This window comes from Balaenoptera physalus (assembly GCF_965194825.1).
Source record: "Balaenoptera physalus genome assembly, chromosome: 6".
Lineage (NCBI taxonomy): Eukaryota > Metazoa > Chordata > Mammalia > Artiodactyla > Balaenopteridae > Balaenoptera > Balaenoptera physalus.
The window spans coordinates 66,020,127-66,045,845 of NC_138885.1; the positions used below are offsets into that span (position 1 = coordinate 66,020,127).

The window sequence follows — 25,719 nt, forward strand, 5'->3', positions numbered from 1 at the left end:
GGTTAAGTTGGTTTGCAAATACTGTATATGATTAACTTCTGGCCCCCAAAATTAAATTTTCTTACAGTCAAACTGAATGCACTTGAAAAAATGTGGCGTGAAGTATTTTATGTATGTCAAAAAAGAACGTACTGCTGGTTTGCTTAGTCCTGGCATTCTTAAATTACTGCACCTTTTCTGTTTACACGTTTGGAAATAATTAGGCATATACTACCCACTCTTCACGTTTCTTCAGCAGTCATTAACCATAGGCTTTTAATAGCGAGAGACAAGATTGCCAGCTTTTTCAAATTTATGACATGAGATGACCATAAAATTGGGTGGCCATAAAATTCTATATTATTATAGATATAAAACCATTTGGGGGAGGGAGGATCAAGATGGTGGAGTGGGAGGATGTGGAGCTCACCTACTGCCATAAACACATCAAAAATACACCTGCATGTGGAACAATTCTCACATAAAGCCAAGTGGAAACTGGCAGAAAATCTCTTACACAGCCAAAGCTGCAGAAAAGATTTTCCATGTAATTGGGTAAGATGAAACACATAAACAAAAAAAAAAGGGCATCAGGATGGGGCCAGCACCCCTGGGAGGGATCTGTGAAGGAGGAAAGGTCCACACGGGCAGGCTCTCACTCTGGGGAGCCCCCTTGCCTGCTGGGAGGTCTGCTGGGAGAGGCTGGAGTGGCCTGGAGTCTGATTGCAGGGAGTGTGTGCGTGCTGACTTGCCTAGCAATCAGGGTGGAGGGAGACCAGTGCTGACAGCTGCCACCTACTGCCCTTCCCAGTCCCAAAGGCGTGCAGAGCAGGGCTGCCAGAACGCACAGTGGGAAGATGCTGAATCTCAGGCAGATAGGCCCTGGGATAGGACTCTACCTGCATGGAGACAGCCTGGAGGGCCTGGGCTGTGGTCTAGGCCAAACCTCAGAGCTCATTGTCAGCACGTGAACAGCGGGGCACAGGTCCAGCATCGGAACCCACTGCCAGCACACACACAGAGTGGTGCCACAGAGACGCATCTCTCTGTGCAGACAGTCCCTGGGGAGGAATACACAGCAGTTTGTTTCCCAGTGGGAGCTCGCCAGTTCCACCCACCCCACACTGTAACCTGGGGCCAGATCTGGGGCAGACAGGTCCTGGGAGAGGCCTGTCGTGGAGGCAGCCCAAGTCCCAGGCAGCAGCACAACCACCTCCATTCCTGCAGCCACAGCACCAGCCCACCCCACACTACAGCCTAGCACTAGGTCTGGGATGAACGTAACGGAGAAAGCGACGTGACCTTGGGCTGCTTCCGGGCAGAACTGAACATACCTGCATGGGCAGCACATAGGTTTGCTGTGACCACAGGGGCCTCACTTGCTTCAGCAATCACCTCCTTTGAGACACAGCACACACTTAAGGGCGATGAAGCCTTATCAAACCTGACCCTCAAGGCTTCTACTCCAACAACCAGGCAGCAAACCCCATCCCTGACAGGGATATGATGGCCACAGAGCAAAGAGGAGGCCCCGCCCAGCATCCAGTGAAGGCTCTGGACACCACAACACCAATCACACCCACTATCAAGGGAATAATGGCCAGCACACTCTTAAGGAAATAAGTGACTGGCCTCCATACCAAAAACAGCCCTTGCACCAAAAATATTGGACTCACAGTCTTACACAGGGATGTTCCCACATAAAAACACCCCTTCAAGACCACAGTAGATAACCTTCTCTGTCTCTATGATTTTAGGAGAAACAGTTAAGTAAATGAAAAAGCAGAGCAACTACTCCCAATTAAAAGAACACGAGAAATCCCCTGAAAGAATTAATGAAACAGACTGCAGTCTACTAGACCCTGAGTTCAAAAAGGAGGTAATAAAAATGTTAAAGGAATTAAGAAAGAGTATTGATAGAAACGCAGATCACTGTAACATGGAACTAGAAACTCTAAAGAGGAACCAATCAAAATTAGACAATTCAATCACCAAGATAACCAATCTAGAAGCAATGAATAGCAGACTAAATAACACAGAAGGATGAATAAGTGATCTGGAAGATAAAATAATGGAAATCACCCCATCAGAACAGCAGACAGAAAGACCAATGGGAAAAAAAAATGAAAGCAACAGACAAGATCTATGGGATAATATAAAGCATGCCAATCTACACATAATAGGGGTTCCAGAAGGAGAAGTTAGAGAGGAGGGGATCAAAAATGTATTTGAAGAAATTAAGTTTGGGAAGTTTTCAGCCATAAAGAAGGAAACAGATATCCAGGTACAGGAAGCACAGATGGTCCCAAACAAGATGAACCCAAGCAGACCTACACCAAGACATACCATAATTACAATGGCAAAAGTTAAAGATAAAAGAGGATTCTAAAGGCAGCAAGAGAAAAACAAAGTCAGTTACAAGAGAACCCCCCATAAGGCTATCAGCTTATTTCCTTGCCGAAACTTTGTAGGGCAGAAGGGAGTGGCATGATATATTCAAAGTCCTGAAAGGGAAAAACCTACAACCTAGTATACTCTACCCAGCAAGATTTTCATTTAGAGTAAAATGAGAAAAAGAATTTCTCAGACAAGCAAAAACTAAGAATACAGCAATACCAAATCTACCCTGAAAGAAATCTTGAAAGGTCTTCTCTAAATACAAAAGTAAGAATCTATAGGAAAGGAAAAATCACAATAGGAAAGGTAAATATATCAAAGGATCGAAGGTCACTTAAGTAAACCAGTACACAGACTACAAAACAATCAAATTTTGTAAAAGTGATAACTACAATTAACAGCAAAAGGATAAACATGAAGATGTCCTATTTTACATCAAATTCACAAAATGTGGGGGAGGGGAGTAGAAAAGAAAGATCTTTTATGGAATGTGTTTGAACTTATATGACTATCAGTCTAAAGCAAGTAGATAAAACCAAGGTAACCACAAATCAAAAACATACAATAGATTCACAAAAACTAAAAAGAAAGGAACTCAAGCATAATAGAAAAGAAAACCATCAAACCACAGAAGGAAAAAACGAAGAGAAGAAATGAACAAAGAGCTACAAAACTCAACTGGAAAATCAGATCTAAAATGGCAATAAGTAAATACCTATCAATAATTACTTTAAATGTCAATGAATTAATGTTCCAATCAAAAGACAGAGTGGCTGATTAGATTAAAAAAGACCTTTCAGTACTCTGCCTACAAGAGACTCACTTCAGGGCACAAAACACATAGATTGAAAGTGAGGGGATGGAAAAAGATATTTCACACAAAGGGAAATGACAAGAAAGCAAGGGTAGCAATACCCATATCAGGCAAAATAGAGTTTAAAACAAAGTCCATAAGGACAAAGAAGGACATTATATAATGATAAAGGGATCAACACAAGAGGATATTACACTCAACATATATGCACCCAATATAGAAGCACCTAAATGTATAAAACAAATACTAACAGACACAAAGCGAGAAACTGACAGGAATACCTAGTAGGAGACTAACACCCCACTAACATCAATGGACAGATCTTCCAGACAGAAAAATCAATAAGGCAAGAAAGGTCCTAAATGACACATTAGACCAGTTGCACTTAACTGATATCTACAGGACACTACATCCAAAAACAAAAGACAGAATACACATTCTTTTCTAATGTGCATGGAACAATCTCTAGGATAGACCACATACTAGGTCAGAAAACAAGCCTCAACAAATTTAAGAGGCTAGAAATTACTTCAAGCATTTTTTCTGACCACAACGGTATGAAAGTAGAAATCAGCCACAGAAAGAAAAATGGGGGAAAAAAAAGAACACACAGAGACTAAATAACATGCTACTAAAAAAAAAAACCAGTGGGTCAATGATGAAACCAAGGAGGAAATCAGAAAATACCAAGACAAATGACGATGAAAACACAACCTCACAAAACCTATGGGATGCAGCAAAAACAGTTCTAAATGGGAAATTCATAGCAATAGAAGCTTTTCTCAGGAAACAAGAAAAATCTCAAACAACCTAAACTACCACCTAGAAGATTAGAAAAAGAAGAACAAACAAAACCCAAAGTCAACAGAAGGAAGGAAATGAAGATAGGAGGGAAATAAAATAGAGAATTAAAAAAAAAAAACTAAGCTTTTTTTTCTTTTTTTTTTTTTAAAGATAAATAAAATTGACAAAACTCTAGCAAGGATCATCAAGAAGAAAAGAGAGAGGACCCAAATAAACAAAATAAGAAATGAAAGAGGGAGAGAGAGGAGATGGCTGAAGAGTAAGACGCAGAGATCACCTTCCTCCCCACAAGTACGTCAGAAATACGCCTACATGCGGAACAGCTCCTACAGAACACCCACTGAGCCCTGGCAGAAGACCTCAGACCTCACAAAAGGCAAGAAACTCCCCACGTACCTGGGTAGGGCAAAAAAAAAAAAAGAAAAAACAGAGATAAAAGAATAGGGACGGGACCTGCACCAGTGGGAGGGAGCTGTTAAGGAGGAAAGGTTTCCACACACTAGGAAGCCCCTTCGCAGGCAGAGACTGCGGGTGGCAGAGGGGGGAAGCTTCAGAGCCACGGAGGAGAGTGCAGCCACAGGGGTGCGGAGGGCAAAGCGGAGAGATTCCTGCACAGAGGATCGGTGCCGACCAGCACTCACCAGCACACAAGGCTTCTCTGTTCACCCGCCAGGTCGGGCAGGGGCTGGGAGCTGAGGCTCGGGCTTTGGTCGGATTGCAGGGAGAGGACTGGGGTTGGCGGCATGAACACAGCCTGAAGGGGTTAGCGCACCACAGCTAGCCGGGAGGGAGTCCGGGAAAAGGTCTGCAGCTGCCGAACAGCCAAGAGACTTTTTCTTGCCTCTTTGTTTCCTGGTGCACGAGGAGACGGTATTCAGAGCACCGCCTAAATGAGCTCCAGAGACGGGCGCGAGCCGTGGCTATCAGCGCGGACCCCAGAGACGGGCATGAGATGCTAAGGCTGCTGCTGCCACCACCAAGAAGCCTGTGTGCAAGCACAGGTCACTCTCCACACTGCCCCTCCCGGAAGGCTGTGCAGCCTGCCACTGCCAGGGTCCCGTGATTGAGGGACAACTTTCCCGGGAAAATGCACGGCGCCTCAGGCTGGTGCAACGTCATGCCGGGCTCTGCCGCCGCAGGCTCGTCCGGCATCTGTACCCCTCCCTCCCCCGGCCAGAGTGAGCCAGAGCCCTGGAAGCAGCTGCTCCTTTAACCCCGTCCTGTGTGAGCGAAGAACAGACGCCCTCAGGCGACCTACATGCAGAGGCGTGTCCAAATCCAAAGCTGAACCCCGGGAGCTGTGCGAACAAAGAAGAGAAAGGGAAATTTCTCCCAGCAGCCTCAGAAGCAGAGGATTAAAGCTCGACAAACAACTTGATGTACCTGCATCTATGGAATACCTGAATAGACAACAAATCATCCCAAATTGAGGAGGTGGACTTTGGGAACAAGATATATTATTTTTTCCCCTTTTCCTCTTTTTGTGAGTGTGTATGTGTATGCTTCTGTGTGAGATTTTGTCTGTATAGGTTTGCTTTCACCATTGGTCCTAGGGTTCTGACCGTCCGTTTTTTTGCTTTTTTGTTTTTTTCTATTTAAAAATTGTTTCTTTTTTTCTTAAGAATTATTTTTTACTTTTTTATTTTAATAACTTTATCTTACTTTATCTTGCTTTATTTTATTTTATTTTATTTTATCCTCTTTCTTTTTTTCTATTTTTTCTCCCTTTTATTCTGAGCCGTGTGGATGAAAGGCTCTTGGTGCTCCAGCCAGGCATCAGGGCTGTGCCTCTGAGGTGGGAGAGCCAACTTCAGGACACTGGTCCACAAGAGACCTCCCAGCTCCACGTAATACCAAATGGCGAAAATCTCCCAGAGATCTCCATTTCAACACCAAGACCCAGCTTCACTCAATGACCAGCAAGCTACAGTGCTGGACACCCTATGCCAAACAACTAGCAAGACAGGAACACAGCCCCATCCATTACCAGAGAGGCTGCCTAAAATCATAATAAGGCCACAGACACCCCAAAACACATCACCAGATGTCGACCTGCCTACCAGAAAGACAAGATCCAGCCTCATCCACCAGAACACAGGCACTAGTTCCCTCCACCAGGAAGCCTACACAACCCACTGAACCAATCTTAGCCACTGGGGACAGATACCAAAAACAACGGGAACTATGAACCTGCAGCCTGCGAAAAGGAGACCTCAAACACAGTAAGACAGGCAAAATGAGAAGACAGAAAAACACACAACAGATGAAGGAGTGAGATAAAAACACACCAGACCTAACAAATGAAGAGGAAATAGGCAGTCTACCTGAAAAAGAATTCAGAATAATGATAGTAAAGATGATCCAAAATCTTGGAAATAGAATAGACAAAATGCAAGAAACATTTAGCAAGGACGTAGAAGAACTAAAGAGGAACCAAGCAATGATGAAAAACACAATAAATGAAATTAAAAATATTCTAGAAGGGATCAATAGCAGAATAACTGAGGCAGAAGAATGGATAAGTGAGCTGGAAGATAAAATAGTGGAAATAACTACTGCAGAGCAGAATAAAGAAAAAGAATGAAAAGAACTGAGGACAGTCTCAGAGACCTCTGGGACAACATTAAATGCACCAACATTCGAATTATAGGGATCCCAGAAGAAGAAGAGAAAAAGAAAGGGACTGAGAAAATATTTGAAGAGATTATAGTTGAAAACTTCCCTAATATGGGAAAGGAAATAGTTAATCAAGTCCTGGAAGCACAGAGAGTCCCATACAGGATAAATCCAAGGAGAAACACGTCAAGACACATATTAATCAAACTATCAAAAATTAAATACAAAGAACAAATATTAAAAGCAGCAAAGGAAAAACAAGTAACACACAAGGGAATCCCCATAAGGTTAACAGCTGATCTTTCAGCAGAAACTCTGCAAGCCAGAAGGGAGTGGCAGGACATATTTAAAGAGATGAAAGAGAAAAGCCTACAACCAAGATTATTCTACCCAGCAAGGATCTCATTCAGATTTGGTGGAGAAATTAAAACCTTTACAGACAAGCAAAAGCTGAGAGAGTTCAGCACCAGCAAACCAGCTTTACAACAACTGCTAAAGGAACTTCTCTAGGCAGAAAACACAAGAGAAGGAAAAGAACTACAATAATAAACCCAAAACAATTAAGAAAATGGTAATAGGAACATAGATATTGATAATTACCTTAAATGTAAATGGATTAAATGCTCCCACCAAAAGACACACACTGGCTGAATGGATACAAAAACAAGACCCGTATATATGCTGTCTACAAGAAACCCACTTCAGACCTAGGGACACATACAGACTGAAAGTGTGGGGATGGAAAAAGATATTCCATGCAAATGGAAATCAAAAGAAAGCTGGACTAGCAATTCTCATATCAGACAAAATAGACTTTAAAATAAAGACTATTACAAGAGAAAAAGAAGGACACTATATAATGATCAAGGGATCGATCCAAGAAGAAGATATAACAATTGTAGATGTTTATGCACCCAACATAGGAGCACCTCAATACATAAGGCAAATACTAGCAGCCATAAAAGGGGAAATCAACAGTAACACAATCATAGTAGGGGACTTTAACACCTCACTTTCACCAATGTACAGGTCATCCAAAATGAAAATAAATAAGGAAACACAAGCTTTAAATGATACATTAAACAAGATGGATTTAATTGATATTTATAGGACATTCCACCCAAAAACAACAGAATACATATTTTTCTCAAGTGCTCATGGAACATTCTCCAGGATAGATCATATCTTGGGTCACAAATCAAGCCTTGGTAAACTTAAGAAAATTGAAATCGTATCAAGTATCTTTTCCGACCACAACACTATGAGACTAGATATCAATTACAGGAAAAAATCTGTAAAAAATACAAACACATGGAGGCTAAACAACACACTACTTAATAACCAAAAGATCACTGAAGAAATCAAAGGGGAAATCAAAAAATACCTAGAAACAAATGACAATGAAAACACAACGACCCAAAACCTATGGGATGCAGCAAAAGCAGTTCTAAGAGGGAAGTTTATAGCTATACAAGCCTACCTCAAGAAACAGGAAACATCTCGAATAAACAATCTAACCTTACACCTAAATCAATTAGAGAAAGAAGAACAAAAAACCCCCAAAGTTAGCAGAAGGAAAGAAATCATAAAGATCAGATCAGAAATAAATGAAAAAGAAATGAAGGAAACGATAGCAAAGATCAATAAAACTAAAAGCTGGTTCTTTGAGAAGATAAACAAAATTGATAAACTTTTAGCCAGACTCATCAAGAAAAAAAGGGAGAAGACTCAAATCAATAGAATTAGAAATGAAAAGGAGAAGTAATAATTGACACTGCAGAAATACAAACGATCATGAGAGATTACTACAAGCAACTCTATGCCAATAAAATGGACAACCTGGAAGAAATGGACAAATTCTTAGAAATGCACAACCTGCCGAGACTGAACCAGGAAGAAATAGAAAATATGAACTGACCAATCTCAAGCACTGAAATTGAAACTGTGATTAAAAATCTTGCAACAAACAAAAGTCCAGGACCAGATGGCTTCACAGGCGAATTCTATCAAACATTTAGAGAAGAGCTAACACCTATCCTTCTCAAACTCTTCCAAAATATTGCAGAGGGAGGAACACTCCCCAACTCATTCTACAAGGCCACCATCACCCTGACACCAACACCAGATAAAGATGTCACAAAGAAAGAAAACTACAAGCCAATATCACTGATGAACATAGATGCAAAAATCCTCAACAAAATACTAGCAAACAGAATCCAACAGCACATTAAAAGGATCATACACCATGATCAAGTGGGGTTTATTCCAGGAATGCAAAGATTCTTCAATATATGCAAATCAGTCAACGTGATACACCATATTAACAAATTGAAGGAGAAAAACCATATGATCATCTCAATAGATGCAGAGAAAGCTTTCGACAAAATTCAACACCCATTTATGATAAAAGCCCTGCAGAAAGTAGGCATAGAGGGACTTTCCTCAAAATAATAAAGGCCATATATGACAAACCCACAGCCAACATTGTCCTCAATGGTGAAAAACTGAAACCATTTCCACTAAGATCAGGAACAAGACAAGGTTGCCCACTCTCACCACTATTATTCAACAGTTTTGGAAGTGTTAGCCACAGCAATCAGAGAAGAAAAAGAAATAAAAGGAATCCAAATCTGAAAAGAAGAAGTAAAACTGTCACTGTTTGTAGATGACATGATACTATACATAGAGAATCCTAAAGATGTTACCAGAAAACTACCAGAGCTAATCAATGAATTTGGTAAAGTAGCAGGATACAAAATTAATGCACAGAAATCTCTTGCATTCCTATACACTAATGATGAAAAATCTGAAAGTGGAATTAAGAAAACACTCCCATTTAGCATTGCAACAAAAAGAATAAAATATCTAGGAATAAACCTACCTAAGGAGACAAAAGACCTGTATGCAGAAAATTATAAGAGAATGATGAAAGAAATTAAAGATGATGCAAATAGATGGAGAGATATACCATGTTCTTGGAATGGAAGAATCAATATTGTGAAAATGACTCTACTACCCAAAGCAATCTACAGATTCAATGCAATTCCTATCAAACTACCACTGGCATTTTTCACAGAAGTAGAACAAAAAATTTCCCAATTTGTATGGAAACACAAAAGACCCCGAATAGCCAAAGTTATCTTGAGAACGAAAAATGGAGCTGGAGGAATCAGGCTCCCAGACTTCAGACTATACTACAAAGCTACAGTAATCAAGACAGTATGGTACTGGCACAAAAACAGAAACATAGATCAATGGAACAGGATAGAAAGACCAGAGATAAACCCACGCACCTATGGTCACCTTATCTTTGATAAAGGAGGCAAGCATATACAGTGGAGAAAAGACAGCCTCTTCAATAAGTGGTGCTGGGAAAACTGGACAGGTACATGTAAATGTATGAAATTAGAACAGTCCCTGACACCATACACAAAAATAAACTCAAAATGGATTAAAGACCTAAATGTAATGCTAGACACTATAAAACTCTCAGAGGAAAACATAGGCAGAACACTCTATGACATAAATCACAGCAAGATCCTTTTTGACCCAGCCCCTAGAGAAATGGAAATAAAAAGGAAAATAAACAAATTGGACCTAATGAAACTTAAAAGCTTTTGCACAACAAAGGAAACCATAAACAAGACAAAAAGACAACCCTCAGAATGGGAGAAAATATTTGCAAATGAAGCAACTGACAAAGGATTAATCTCCAAAATTTACAAGCAGCTCATTCAGCTCAATAACAATAAAACAACCCAATCCAAAAATGGGTAGAAGACCTAAATAGACATTTCTCCAAAGAAGATATACAGATTGCCAACAAACACATGAAAGAATGCTCAACATCATTAATCATTAGAGAAATGCAAATCAAAACTACAATGAGATATCATCTCACACCGGTCAGAATGGCCGTCATCAAAAAATCTAGAAACAATAAATGCTGGAGAGGGTGTGGAGAAATGGAACCCTCTTGCACTGTTGGTGGGAATGTAAACTGATACAGCCACTATGGAGAACAGTATGGAGGTTCCTTAAAAAACTAAAAATAGAACTACCATACGACCTAGCAATCCCACTACTGGGCATATACCCTGAGAAAACCAGAATTCAAAAAGAGTCATGTACCAAAATGTTCATTGCAGCTCTATTTACAATAGCCAGGACATGGAAGCAACCTAAGTGTCCATCATCGGATGAATGGATAAAGAAGATGTGGCACATATATACAATGGAATATTACTCAGCCATAAAAAGAAACGAAATGGAGTTATTTGTAATGAGGTGGATGGAGTTAGAGTCTGTCATACAGAGTGAAGTAAGTCAGAAAGAGAAAAACAAATACAGTATGCTAACACATGTATATGGAATCTAAGGGGAAAAAAAAGGTCATGAAGAACCTAGTGGCAAGACGGGAATAAAGACACGGACCTACTAGAGAATGGACTTGAGGATATGGGGAGGGGGAAGGGTAAGATGTGACAAAGTGAGAGAGTGGCATGGACATATATACACTACCAAACGTAAAATAGATAGCTAGTGGGAAGCAACCGCATAGCACAGGGAGATCAGCTCGGTGCTTTGTGACCACCTAGAGGGGTGGGATAGGGAGGGTGGGAGGGAGGGAGATGCAAGAGGGAAGAGATATGGGAACATATGTATATGTATAACTGATTCACTTTGTTATAAAGCAGAAACTAACACACCATTGTAAAGCAATTATATGCCAATAAAGATGTTAAAAAAAAAAAGAAATGAAAGAGGAGAAACAACCACTGATACCACAGAAATACAAAAAATCATGAGAATACTATGAACAGTTATATGCCAAATTGGATAGACTAGGAGAAATGGATAAGTTTCTACAAACAGCCTGCCAGGACTGAGTGAAGAAGCAGATAATTTGAACAGACTGATCACTAGAATTGAAATAGAATCTATAATTAAAAAGACTAACTGCAGACAAAAGTCCAGGACCAGACAGTTTCACTGGGGAATTCTACGAAACAAAAGAAATTATTCCAATCCTTCTCAAACTATTCCAAAAGACTGAAGAGGGAACACTCCCAAAATTCACTCTATGAAGCCACCATCACTCTGATACCAAAACCAGCCAAAGACACTACAAAAAGAGAAAATTACAGGCCAATATCTTTGATGATCATTTTTTTTTTTTTTTTAGGATTTAAAAATATTGCACATAATAAGGTTGCACAGAAATTACTGGCTGTTTTTATAAACAGAATGAGGTATTAGTCAATCTCTAAAGATGAGGGCAAAGAAGAAAAACCACACACACACAAAAATACGTAAATCCATACTAAGACCTAAAGCGTCAACAATTAAGAAAGAAATGTGAAAAGATGTGTAAAATAGCTATGATTTCAACACTACAAAATCATTAGCCAGGGACCAAACACGTAACAAACTCTGGGCAATGTTAAGTTTTCAACTTTCTTTGAGTCTAAATGACTATGAGCAATACAATCATTTCCTTTACTCAAATTCTTCTGCATGGTTCTCTGATAAATATTAAACCATACCTTTCTGAAGCTTTCAGTGGAAATTAACCAAGATACTGCTTGCTATCCTTTGCTGAACGACTCAATTATACAGTTTCACATACATTTTGCGACCCAAGTCAGAGATGCTACAGAGCATGCAATTTTAAATTAGCAAAGGTTTCACTGCAAAAAAATCATTCAAGTTCACACAATTTAAATCTACAATAACTTTTAAAATTTAACCTTTAAATATTTATCAGGCAAATTCATTTTTTCCTTGGTAATAAAACTGGTCATGTTAATAAGCCCAAGGGCAGGTAGAGAAAAAAGACCAGGCAGAATTATAATATTTTTTAAAGAACCTTGCCTAATCAGGGAAATTAATAATTAGCTATTTCTCTACTAACTGAATGTTGCTGAATTTCTCAAAAACAGTTTAAATATATTTGATAGCTATATCAAGTTAAGTGAAATCATGCACTTGTCAAAATAGTTCACAAAAAATTGGTTCTGCATCAAAGGTATTGAAGAAGAGTCAACTAGTTGGGTTTAAAGAGAACAGAAAAAGGACAAACTACTGCCCTGAACAGTCAGTGTATGTAGTAACCATATTTCCTTTTCGTTGAGTGACAGTCCTACAGTGCTTGCTAGATCCATGGAAGCTATTTTCAGTCTGTACTGTATGTCGATTGGTGGTGGTGTCAAAACCACTAAAAGAAAACATTTTCTCCATATCTTCAAACATGTCATCAAACAACCCACCTCCAAAAGAAAACTCCTGGAAATGGTGCCTTTGTCTACTGGAACCATCCTGGCGTGCCTGGAAGTGATTTTCAAAATGCTTCTTGGACCGAGTGTTTTGGTTTTGACCAAAAAAACCAAAGTCTTTAAATAAGTCATCAAAATTGAAGTTAAACGACTGCTCAAAAGGACTTCCACTAGCTCTTTGTCCTTTACCATTAGTAAAAGCACTATGTCCAAGCGTATCATATTCTTTTTGCCTATTAGCATCTGAGAGTGTTTCATATGCTTCTGCAATCTCTCTGAATTTTGCTTCAGCATCAGGACTCTTATTTTTATCAGGATGGTACTTCATGGCCAACTTGTGAAAGGCCTTCTTGATTTGGCGCTCTGATGCTGACTTTGGCACACCTAAGATATCATAGTAACTTTTTGAGGCCAAAATTAATTCGGTTATCATTAAAATGCAGATTGCAAAGATGAAAACTGACTGGGGAGTAGCCATTTCTAATATCCTCACACTCCTGCCGTCGCCGCCGCGTCCCCTCACAGCCAGCTCCCCACAGGCGGGTCGGCCGCTGCTCGTGCCACCACCTCAGGAGGAGACCTACACGAAACGCTTTCCTATTGGCTCCCGCCTTCCCACCTGACCCTGGCGCCCTACGCGCACGTGGAAAACTCTCTTTGATGATCATTGATGCAAAAATCTTCAACAAAATATTAGCAAACCAAATCCAATACATAAAAAGGATCATACACCATGATCAAATTAGACTCATTCCAGGGTCTCAAGGATGGTTCAACATATACATATCAATGTGATACACCACATTAACTAAAGAAAAGTCAAAAACCACATGATCAGAGGAGCTTCAAGATGGCGGAAGAGTAAGATGCAGAGATCACCTTCCTCCCCTCAAATACATCAGAAATACATCTACATGTGGAACAACTCCTACAGAACACCTAGTGAACACTGGCGGAAGACGTCAGACCTCCCAAAAGGCAAGAAACTCCCCACGTACCTGGGTAGGGCAAAAAAAAAAAGAAAAAACAGAGATAAAAGAATAGGGACGGGACCTGCACCAGTGGGAGGGAGCTGTTAAGGAGGAAAGGTTTCCACACACTAGGAAGCCCCTTCGCGGGCGGAGACTGCTGGTGGCAGAGGGGGGAAGCTTCGGAGCCGTGGAGGAGACCGCAGCAACAGGGGTGCGGAGGGCAAAGCGGAGAGATTCCTGCACAGAGGATCGGTGCCGACCAGCACTCACCAGCCCGAGAGGCTTCTCTGCTCACCCGCCGGGATGGGTGGGGGCTGGTAACTGAGGCTCGGGCTTCGGTCGGATTGCAGGGAGAGGACTGGGGTTGGCGGTGTGAACACAGCCTGAAGGGACTAGTGCACCACAGCTAGCCGGGAGGGAAACTGGGAAAAAGTCTGGAGCTGCCAAAGAGACAAGAGACTTTTTCTTGCTTCTTTGTTTCCTGGTGCACAAGGAGAGGGGATTAAGAGCGCCGCTTAAAGGAGCTCCAGTATAACTGATTCACTTTGTTATAAAGCAGAAACTAACACACCATTGTAAAGCAATTATACTCCAATAAAGATGTTAAAAAAAATAAAATGAAAAAAAAAGGAGCTCCAGAGATGAGCGCAAGCCGCGGCTATCAGCGCAGACACCAGAGACGGGCATGGGACGTTAGGACTGCTGCTGCAGCCACCAAGAAGCCTGTGTGCAAGCACAGGTCACTATCCACACCTCCCCTCCTGGGAGCCTGTGCAGCGCGCCACTGCCAGGGTCCCGTGATCCAGGGACAACTTCCCTGGAGAACGCACGGTGCGCCTCAGGCTGGTGCAACGTCGCACAGGCCTCTGCTGCCGCAGGCTCGTCTGGCATCTGTACCCCTCCCTCCCCCTGGCCTGAGTGAGCCAGAGCCCCCAAATCACCTACTCCTTTAACCCCGTCCTGTCTGAGTGAAGAACAGACGCCCTCAGGTGACCTACACGCAGAGGCGGGTCCAAATCCAAAGCTGAACCCCGGGAGCTATGCGAACAAAGAAGAGAAAGGGAAATCTCTTCCATCAGCCTCAGGAGCAGGGGATTAAATCTCCACAATCAACTTGATGTACCTGCATCTGTGGAATACCTGAATAGACAATGAATCATCCCAGATTGAAGAGGTGGACTTTGGGAGCAACGATATGTATATTTTTTTCTCTTTTTCTCTTTTTGTGAGTGTGTATGTGTATGCTTCTGTGTGTGATTTTGTCAGTATAGCTTTGCTTTTAGCATTTGTCCTACGGTTCAGTCTGTCCATTTTTTGTTTTAATTACTTAAAAAAATTTTTTTCCTTAATAATTATTTTTTATTTTAATAACTTTATTTTACTTTATTTTATTTTATCTTCTTCTTTCTTTCTTTTTTTTCTCCCTTTTATTCTGAGCCGTGTGGGGGACAGGCTCTTGGTGCTTCAGCCAGGCATCAGGGCTGTGCCACTGAGGTGGGAGAGCCAACTTCAGGACACTGGTCCACAAGAGACCTCCCAGCTCCATGTAATATCAAACAGCAAAAATCTCCCAGAGATCTCCATCTCAATGTCAAGATACAGCTCCACTCAACGACCAGCAAGCTACAATGCTGGGCACCCTATGCCAAAAAACTAGCAAGACAGGAACACAACCCCACCCATTAGCAGAGAGGCTGCCTAAAATCATAATAAGGTCACAGACACCCCAAAACACACCACTGGACACAGTCCTGCCCACCAGAAAGACAAGATCCAGCCTCATCCACCAGAACACAGGCAACAGTCCCTCCACCAGGAAGCCTACACAACCCATGGAACCAACCTTAGCCACTGAGGGCAGACAACAAAAACAACGGGAACTATGAACAGGCAGCCTGTGAAAAGGAGAACCCACACACAGTAAGTTAAGCAAAATGAGAAGACAGAGAAACACACAGCAGATGAAGGAGCAAGGCAAAAACCCACCAGATCTAACAAATGAAGAGGAAATAGGCAGGCTACCTGAAAAATAATTCAGAATAATGATAGTAAAGATGGTCCCAAATCTGGGAAACAGAATGGAGTAAATACAAGAAATGTTTAACAAGGACCTAGAAGAACTAAAGAGCAAACAAACAATGATGAACAACACAATAAATGAAATTTAAAAATTCTCTAGAAGGGATCAATAGCACAATAACTGAGGCAGAAGAACGGATAAGTGACCTGGAAGATAACATAGTGGAAATAACTACTGCAGAGCAGAATAAAGGAAAAAGAATGAAAAGAATTGAGGACAATCTCAGAGACCTGTGGGACAACATCAAATGCACCAACATTCGAATTATAAGGGTCCCAGAAGAAGAAGAGAAAAAGAAAGGGACTGAGAAAATATTTGAAGAGATTATAGTTGAACACTTCCCTAATATGGGAAAGGAAATAGTTAATCAAGTCCTGGAAGCACAGAGAGTCCCATACAGGATAAATCCAAGGAGAAACACGCCAAGACACATATTAATCAAACTATCAAAAATTAAATACAAAGAAAACATATTAAAAGCAGCAAGGGAAGAACAACAAATAACACACAAGGGAATCCCCATAAGGTTAACAGCTGATCTTTCAGCAGAAACTCTGCAAGCCAGAAGAGAGTGGCAGGACATATTTAAAGGGATGAAAGAGAAAAACCTACAACCAAGATTACTCTACCCAGCAAGGATCTCATTCAGATTTGATGGAGAAATTAAAACCTTTACAGACAAGCAAAAGCTGAGAGAGTTCAGCACCAGCAAACCAGCTTTACAACAAATGCTAAAGGAACTTCTCTAGGCAAGAAACACAAGAGAAGGAAAACACCTACAATAACAAACCCAAAACATTTAAGAAAATGGGAATAGGAACATACATATCGATAATTACCGTAAATGTAAACGGATTAAATGCTCCAACCAAAAGACATAGACTGGCTGAATGGATACAAAAACAAGACCTGTATATATGCTGTCTACAAGAGACCCACTTCAGACCTAGGGACACATACAGACTGAAAGTGAGGGGATGGAAAAAGATACTCCATGCAAATGGAAATCAAAAGAAAGCTGGACTAACAATTCTCATATCAGACAAAATAGACTTTAAAACAAACACTATTACAAAAGACAAAGAGGGACACTACATAATGATGAAGGGATCAATCCAAGAAGAAGGCATAACAATTGTAAATATTTATGCACCCAACATAGGAGCACCTTAATACATAAGGCAAATACTAGCAGCCATAAAAGGGGAAATCAACAGGAACACAATCATAGCAGGGGACTTTAACACCCCACTTTCACCAATGTACAGATCATCCAAAATTAAAATAATTAAGGAAACACAGGCTTTAAATGATATATTAAACAAGATGGACTTAATTGATATTTATAGGACAGTCCATCCAAAAACACAGAATACACATTCTTCTCAAGTGCTCATGGAACATTCTCCAGGATAGATCATATCTTGGGTCACAAATCAAGCCTTGGTAAATTTAAGAAAATTGAAATTGTATCAAGTATCTTTTCCGACCACAACGCTATGAGACTAGACATCAATTACAGGAAAAGATCTGTAAAAAATACAAACACATGGAGGCTAAACAACACACTACTTAATAACCAAAAGATCACTGAAGAAATCAAAGGGGAAATCAAAAAATACCTAGAAACAAATGACAATGAAAACACAACGACCCAAAACCTATGGGATGCAGCAAAAGCAGTTCTAAGAGGGAAGTTTATAGCTATACAAGCCTACCTCAAGAAACAGGAAACATCTCGAATAAACAACCTAACCTTACACTTAAAGCAATTAGAGAAAGAAGAACAAAAAACCCCCAAAGTTAGCAGAAGGAAAGAAATCATAAAGATCAGATCAGAAATAAATGAAGGGAATGATAGCAAAGATCAATAAAACTAAAAGCTGGTTCTTTGAGAAGATAAACAAAATTGATAAACCATTAACCAGACTCATCAGGAAAAAAAGGGAGAAGACTCAAATCAATAGAATTAGAAATAAAAAAGGAGAAGTAAAAACTGACACTGCAGAAAAACAAAGGATCATGAGAGATTACTACAAGCAACTCTATGCCAATAAAATGGACAACCTGGAAGAAATGGACAAATTCTTAGAAATGCACAACCTGCCGAGACTGAACCAGGAAGAAATAGAAAATATGAACTGACCAATCTCAAGCACTGAAATTGAAACTGTGATTAAAAACCTTGCAACAAGCAAAAGCCCAGGACCAGATGGCTTCACAGGCGAATTCTATCAAACACTTAGAGAAGAGCTAACACCGATCCTTCTCAAACTCTTCCAAAATATAGCAGAGGGAGGAACACTCCCAAACTAATTCTACGAGGCCACCATGACTCTGATACCAACACCGGAAAAAGATGTCACAAAGAAAGAAAACTACAGACCAATATCACTGATGAACATAGATGCAAAAATCCTCAACAAAATACTAGCAAACAGAATCCAACAGCACATTAAAAGGATCATACACCATGATCAACAATATATGCAAATCAGTCAACGTGATACACCATATTAACAAATTGAAAGATAAAAACCATATGATCATCTCAATAGATGCAGAGAAAGCTTGACAAAATTCAACACCCATTTATGATAAAAGCCCTGCAGAAAGTAGGCATAGAGGGACTTTCCTCAAAATAATAAAGGCCATATATGACAAACCCACAGCCAACATTGTCCTCAATGGTGAAAAACTGAAACCATTTCCACTAAGATCAGGAACAAGACAAGGTTGCCCACTCTCACGACTATTATTCAACAGTTTTGGAAGTGTTAGCCACAGCAATCAGAGAAGAAAAAGAAATAAAAGGAATCCAAATTGGAAAAGAAGAAGTAAAGCTGTCTCTGTTTGCAGATGACATGATACTATACATAGAGAATCCTAAAGATGTTACCAGAAAACTACCAGAGCTAATCAATGAATTTGGTAAAGTAGCAGGATACAAAATTAATGCACAGAAATCTCTTGCATCTTTATACACTAATGATGAAAAATCTGAAAGTGGAATTAAGAAAACACTCCCATTTAGCATTGCAACAAAAAGAATAAAATATCTAGGAATAAACCTACCTAAGGAGACAAAAGACCTGTATGCAGAAAATTATAAGAGAATGATGAAAGAAATTAAAGATGATGCAAATAGATGGAGAGATATACCATGTTCTTGGAATGGAAGAATCAATATTGTGAAAATGACTCTACTACCCAAAGCAATCTACAGATTCAATGCAATTCCTATCAAACTACCACTGGCATTTTTCACAGAAGTAGAACAAAAAATTTCCCAATTTGTATGGAAACACAAAAGACCCTGAATAGCCAAAGTTATCTTGAGAACGAAAAATGGAGCTGGAGGAATCAGGCTCCCAGACTTCAGACTATACTACAAAGCTACAGTAATCAAGACAGTATGGTACTGGCACAAAAACAGAAACATAGATCAATGGAACAGGATAGAAAGACCAGAGATAAACCCACGCACCTATGGTCACCTTATCTTTGATAAAGGAGGCAAGCATATACAGTGGAGAAAAGACAGCCTCTTCAATAAGTGGTGCTGGGAAAACTGGACAGGTACATGTAAATGTATGAAATTAGAACAGTCCCTGACACCATACACAAAAATAAACTCAAAATGGATTAAAGACCTAAATGTAATGCTAGACACTATAAAACTCTCAGAGGAAAACATAGGCAGAACACTCTATGACATAAATCACAGCAAGATCCTTTTTGACCCAGCCCCTAGAGAAATGGAAATAAAAAGGAAAATAAACAAATTGGACCTAATGAAACTTAAAAGCTTTTGCACAACAAAGGAAACCATAAACAAGACAAAAAGACAACCCTCAGAATGGGAGAAAATATTTGCAAATGAAGCAACTGACAAAGGATTAATCTCCAAAATTTACAAGCAGCTCATTCAGCTCAATAACAATAAAACAACCCAATCCAAAAATGGGTAGAAGACCTAAATAGACATTTCTCCAAAGAAGATGTACAGATTGCCAACAAACACATGAAAGAATGCTCAACATCATTAATCATTAGAGAAATGCAAATCAAAACTACAATGAGATATCATCTCACACTGGTCAGAATGGCCGTCATCAAAAAATCTAGTAACAATAAATGCTGGAGAGGGTGCGGAGAAATGGAACCCTCTTGCACTGCTGGTGGCAATGTAAATTGATACAGCCACTGTGGAGAACAGTATAGAGGTTCCTTAAAAAACTAAAAATAGAACTAGCATACGACCCAGCAATCCCACTACTGGGCATATACCCTGAGAAAACCATAATTCAAAAAGAGTCATGTACCACAATGTTCATTGCAGCTATTTACAATAGCCAGGACATGGAAGCAACCTAAGTGTCCATCGACAGATGAGTGGATAAAGAAGATGTGGCATATATATACAATGGAATATTACTCAGCCCTAAAAAGGAATGAAACTGAGTTATTTGTAGTGAGGTGGATGGACCTACAGACTGTCATACAGAGTGAAGTAAGTCAGAAAGAGAAAAACAAATACCGTATGCTAACACATATATATGGAATCTAAAAAACAGAATAAAAAGAAAAGAAAATGGTCAGAAGAACCTAGGGTCAAGAAGGGAATAAAGATTCACACCTACTAGAGAATGGACTTGAGGATACGGGGAGGGGGAAGGGTAAGCTGGGACAAAGTGAGAGCGTGGCATGGACATATATACACTACCAAACGTAAAATAGATAGCTAGTGGGAAGCAGCCACACAGCACAGGGAGATCAGCTCGGTGCTTTGTGACCACCTAGAGGGGTGGGATAGGGAGGATGGGAGGGAGAGAGATGCAAGAGGGAAGAGATATGGGGACATATGTATATGTATAACTGATTCACTTTGTTATAAAGCAGAAACTGACACACCATTGTAAAGCAATTATACTCTAATAAAGATATTTTTAAAAACCCCAAAAAACCACATGATCATCTCAATAGACACAGATAAAGCTTTTGATAAAATTCAACAAACATTCATGATAAAAACTCTCACCAAAATGGGTATAGAGGGAACATATATCAACATAAAAAAAGCCATTTACAACAAACCCACAGCCAACGTAATACTCAATGGTGAAAAGCTGAAAGCCTTCCTGCTAAATTCAGCAACAAGACAAGGATGCCCACTCTCACCACTTCTATTTAACATAGTATTGGAAGTCCTAGCCACAGCAAATCAGACAAGAAAAAGAAATAAAAAGTATCCAATTTGGAAGGGAAGAGGTAAAACTGTCACTATTTGTAGGTTACATGATATTCTATATACAGAGTCCTAAAAACTCCACACAAAACGATTAGAACTGATACATGAATTCAGCAAGGTAGTAGGATACAAGATTAATATACAGAAATCTGTTGTATTTCTTTACACGAACAATGAAATATCAGAAAGTAAAAAACAACCCCATTTAAATCACATCAAAAGGGACTTCCCTGGTGGTGCAGTGGTTAAGAATCCGCCTGCCAATGCAGGGGACATGGGTTCAAGCCCTAGTGCAGGAAGATCCCACATGCCACAGAGCAACTAAGCCTGTGTGTCACAACTACTGAGCCTGCAAGCCACAACTACTAAGCACGCATGCCACAAGCACTGAAGCCCGCGTGCCCAGAGCCCATGCTCCACAACAAGAGAAGCCACCGCAATGAGAAGCCGGCACACTGCAACAAAGTGTAGCCCCTGCTCGCCTCAGGTAGAGAAAGCCCACACGCAGCAACGAAGACACCACCCCCCAAAAAATGCAGCCAAAAATAAATAAAATAAATAAAATCACATCAAAAAAATAATACCCAGGAATAAATTTAACCAAGGAGATGAAAGACCTATTACTGAAAATATAAAACATTGGTAAAGGAAATTGATGATTCAAAGAAATGGAAAGCTATCCCATGCTCTGGGATTGGAAGAATATTGTTAAAGTGGCCATGCTACTCAAAGCAATCTATAGATTTAATGTGATACTATCAAAATACCCAGGACACTTTTCACAGAACTAGCATACTAAAATTTATATGGAATTACAAAAGACCCAGAATTGCCAAAGCAATCCTGAGGAAAAAGAACAAAGCTGGAGGCATAACCCTTCAAGACTTCAGAAAATAATACAAAGCTACAGTAATCAAAACAGCATGGTACTGGCACAAAAACAGACAAATGGATCAATGGGACAGAATAGAGAGCCCAGAAATAAACCCACCAACCTATGGTCAATTAGTCTTTGACAAAGGAGGCAAGAATATACAATGGAGAAAAGACAGTCTCTTTAGCAGGTAGTGTTGAGAACGCTGGACAGTTACATGTAAATCAATGAAATTAGAACACTCCTTCATGCCATATACAAAAATAAACTCAATGGAATAAAGACTAAATATGACTTGACACCATAAAACTCCTAGAAGACAACATAGGCAAAACATTCTTGGACATAAATCATAGCAATATTTTTGTAGCTCAGTCTTCCAAGGCAAAAGAAATAAAAGCAAAAATAAACAAATGGGACTTAATCAAATTTAAAAGCTTTTGCACAGCAAAGGAAACCATCAACAAAAAGACAACCTATGGAATGGGAGAAAATACTTGTAAATGGTGCAACTGACAAGGGGTTAATATCCAAACAGCTCAAACAACTCAATATCAAGAAAACAACCCAATCAAAAACTGAGCAGAAGACCTAAATAGACATTTCTCCAAAGAAGACATATAGATGGCCAACAAGCACATGAAAAGATGCTCAACATCACTAATTATTAGAGAAATGCAAATCAAAACCACAATGACCTAACACCGATCAGAACGGCTGTCAAAAAGTCTCCAAATAATAGATGCTGGAGAGAGTATGGGGAAAAAGGAACGCTTGTACACTGTTGGTGGGAATGTAAATTGGTGCAGCCACTATGGAAAACAGTATGGAGGTTCCTTAAAAAACTAAAAATAGAGCTACTATATGATCCAGCAATCCCACTCCTGGGCATATATCCAGAGAAAACTCTAATTCTCTAATTTGAAAAGATACATGCACCCCAATGTTCACAGCAGCACTATTTACAATAGCCAAGACATGGAAACAACCCAAGTGCCCATCAACAGACAACTGGCTTAAGATGTGGTATACAAACAATGGAATATTACTCAGCCATAAAAAGTGAAATATTGCCATTTGCAGCAACATGGATGGACCTAGAGTTTATCATACTAAGTGAAGTAAGTCAGACCGAGAAAGACAAATATTATAACACTTATATGTGGAATCTAAAAAATAATATTGATGAGTCTATATACAAAACCAAAACAGACTCACAGACACAGAAAAGAAACTTATAGTTACCAAAGGGAAAATAGGGGGAATGGATAAATTAGGCGTATGGGATTAACAGATATGATCTACTATACATAAAATAGTTAAGCAACAAGGATTTACTATATAGCACAGGGAACTATATTCAATACCTTGTAATAACCTGTAATGGAAAATAATCTAAAAATATATACAACTAATCCCTTTGCTGTACGCCTGAAACTAATCCAATACTTTAAGTCAGCTATATTTCAATTTTTTTTTTAAAGGAAGCAAGTTTTTTTTTTTTAATTAATTAATTAATTTATTTATTTTTATGGCTGTGTTGGGTCTTCATTTCTGTGTGAGGGCTTTCTCTAGTTGTGGCAAGCGGGGGCCACTCTTCATCGCGGTGTGCGGGCCTCTCACTATCGCGGCCTCTCGTTGCGGAGCACAGGCCCCAGACGTGCAGGCTCAGTAATTGTGGCTCACGGGCCCAGTTGCTCTGCGGCATGTGGGACCCTCCCAGACCAGGGCTCGAACCCGTGTCCCCTGCATCGGCAGGCAGATTCTCAACCACTGAGCCACCAGGGAAGCCCTCAATTTTAAAATATATAAAATCATTTAGTTTTGTGGATAACTCCAAGGGTGGCATCTCTGGTGCCCCCTCTTAGATAGGGTAGTCCTATGTCTAAACAGGATAGTGGTTAACCATACTTCCTGGGAATGTGACACCTGGGAGAAGAATGCAGGCCAATTTAACAAGTGATGTAGTATACACGCCAAATATTGACTGTAGTATAATGACCCCAAAAAGAAACTGAGTGTTGTTGCTAGAGAAAGATTTTGCCTGATCATCTGGGAGGTAAAATGTGCCAAAGCCTCCTCTCTCTTAGCACTTAATCAAATTCTCAGTATCCACGACATCCACATGGCAAGGAGGATGTAATAAATCTTACCATTTTGTGGCAGCCCACCATCTTTTGAATGGCCTTTTTATATTTTAGTAAACCTCCATATTATGAGTCTTGCTTCAAGTCTCCTTTGCTGCTAGAAGACAGACAGTAACCTGGGCGTTGGCGATTAGAAACACCTGCCCTAAGCAACACGAAGAACAAGTTCCGTGCACTTTCCCATGTGCTGGTGTGAGTCATGGCATATCTGTCTGGCTTTCAGAGGGCATTGCGGTCGCAGGGGTCATGTTCGTGAAACAGAAATGGCATCAGTGCTGGTGCTACAGTAAAGTCGAGTTCCTAGATTTTAGTGCTCAGAGGTGGCAGGATATGGTGGTGATTTTTTTTCTCCTTCCCTTCTTTGTTGTTGTTTCTACTTTTTTTCTTGAGGTGAAATTCACATAACCTAAAACTAACCATTTTAAAGTATTTCTGTGGCATCCAGTACAATTGTGCAACCACTACTTCTCTCTAGTTCCAAAACATTTTCATCACACCAAAAGGAAACCCTGCACTGTTAAGCAGTGGTAGTTTCTTTCTCATGGCAGTTTTGTAGCAAGGTTTGAGATATTATTCCTGGGAGCTTATCCTGGAGTCATTTTCTGCAGTGGTAAATTACATAAGAGTGAAAATATACAAGGGTAATCCTAGAGAAACAGTTTGTGCCTAGATTAGTTCTTGGACGTATTACCTTCAAAAGGAATGTTTTAAACCAGCCAAAGACTAACACCAGCATGCTTACATTTTGGGTCCATTTTAAATTAAAAATCCAACATAGTAAGTGCACTCTTTTTTTTTTTTAATTTTGTTTTATGAGTTTGGAAATACAATTGTGAAAATGTAATTGGGTAAATTACGAGTATAGTTCTTTCACAAATCCCTGCTGTTCATACTTTTCTCTAAGATGTAGTTTGACCCAGTCAAGAATGAATGGCTTCAACATGCCCCCAGTTGTCTTGGCATTCCTGGGCCTGCCTCAGACAAATATAAGAGGTGGTGGTGTTAGCCTGAGGCAAGCCAGCTCTCACTGCATTCGCAGTGCCATCACTGCGGCTACAGGCTGCCCCATGGTGCTAGGCTCTGTGTTCTTTCTAGCTACTGGAATGAAGCGAAGTGCTCTTCCCCAGCAGTCATGTGATGGAGAATCCAGGAGTATGGCACCAGGAATGAGGCGGGCCACACTCCAAGTGGAGACTGACCCTGTGTCCTGCTGTAGCAGGGCCAGTCCTAAATGAGCAGGTTGGGCAGCAGCTAACTTTAAGGACCCTGCAGGCAGCAGCTGAGGGAGGAGGAGCAGAGGGAGGGGAAACTCCCAGGGACAGAATAAGAATTGGCAACTGACATTTGGAATCTGCAGCTTCCAATTCAGGACAGGATGGTGTACCATTTCCAGTACACTTCCTCTCCAAATGTTTCTTGGGCAATTCTAGTAAAAATATTTTTGAAAGGAGCTATGGTTAGTGGAAGACCATAGCTGTCCAAGCCATATGAGATGGTGTGCAGCTTTTGTA

General features: G+C 40.2%; 1 long non-coding RNA gene and 1 pseudogene across 8 annotated transcripts in view; both read right to left on the reverse strand.

Annotated features, from left to right (window-relative positions):
- Positions 1-25,719, reverse strand: part of LOC309662597 — a 100,078-nt gene that overhangs the window by 8,978 nt on the left and 65,381 nt on the right. The window lies entirely within an intron of this gene.
- Positions 11,798-13,492, reverse strand: LOC309662578 (dnaJ homolog subfamily B member 9 pseudogene; annotated as a pseudogene). The gene has a single exon. The product of its transcript is annotated as a dnaJ homolog subfamily B member 9 pseudogene (transcript).